The following is an 845-nucleotide window of genomic DNA, read 5'->3' on the forward strand; positions in this document are numbered from 1 at the left end:
AAATTATATATATATATTCTGTACTTTACATAATTTTGAATTTTTTTTTAATTCAGAATACAGAGTACCAAAATAATACCTAGTGAAAAATACATATAAAACCAAATATTAATCCTTGGAAAATGAAACTCTACTAGCTTTTAACATGGCAAACTTTCCATTAATTTGTCCGTATTAATTTCTCTGGCCGTTTCGTTTTCTACAGAAATTAATGCTAGACCGTGTAATCTCTTTTGGCTCATTGTGAAACAAAAAAATGTGTTATGAACTTTAGTCTCGAAAACAATATTTTGTCATTTGCCACACTAACGGGTAAATTTAATAAAATTCTTAGAGCAATAAACGTATTTAGAAAAAAATTCTTTGATTAAATTTTCAAAATATATATAATAAAATCTTTTCTGGAGTTGAATTTTCTGGTATTCGATGTGATATTAATTTACGTTCTGCGCACAAACTTTCACCACAAATAGTCTTTTCTTTTTGCTTGTCAGTATTTTTTCTAAAATTTTGCAATTTTTATGCCTCTAAAATTTTGCGGTGGGTTCTTTGCACCCTTCGCACCTGCCTTGAGCTAGCCCTGACTATATTTTTTTGCTTTTTAATCTTAAGTTATGCCGAAATTCGTTTTAACGTACTATTAAATGATTAATAGGGAGCTCCGAAAATTTCAAAGTTCTAAAAATAAACGCTCCCTGGGTATTTTCGCATTAAAGTGATCATTCTAAATGACCAGAGTCATGTTTCAGATCTGATAGATCATTTAAAGCCTTGTTACTAGAAAAGAGATCATTTAAAATAGTTCACTATTTACTATATATATATATATATATATATATATATAA

The 845-nt window shown here is 27.9% G+C and overlaps 1 protein-coding gene across 1 annotated transcript in view; it reads left to right on the forward strand.

Annotated features, from left to right (window-relative positions):
• Positions 1–845, forward strand: part of LOC106460021 (Down syndrome cell adhesion molecule homolog) — a 112,873-nt gene that overhangs the window by 98,013 nt on the left and 14,015 nt on the right. The window lies entirely within an intron of this gene.

This window comes from Limulus polyphemus, unplaced genomic scaffold (genome assembly GCF_000517525.1).
Source record: "Limulus polyphemus unplaced genomic scaffold, Limulus_polyphemus-2.1.2 Scaffold694, whole genome shotgun sequence".
Taxonomy (NCBI): Eukaryota; Metazoa; Arthropoda; class Merostomata; order Xiphosura; family Limulidae; genus Limulus; species Limulus polyphemus.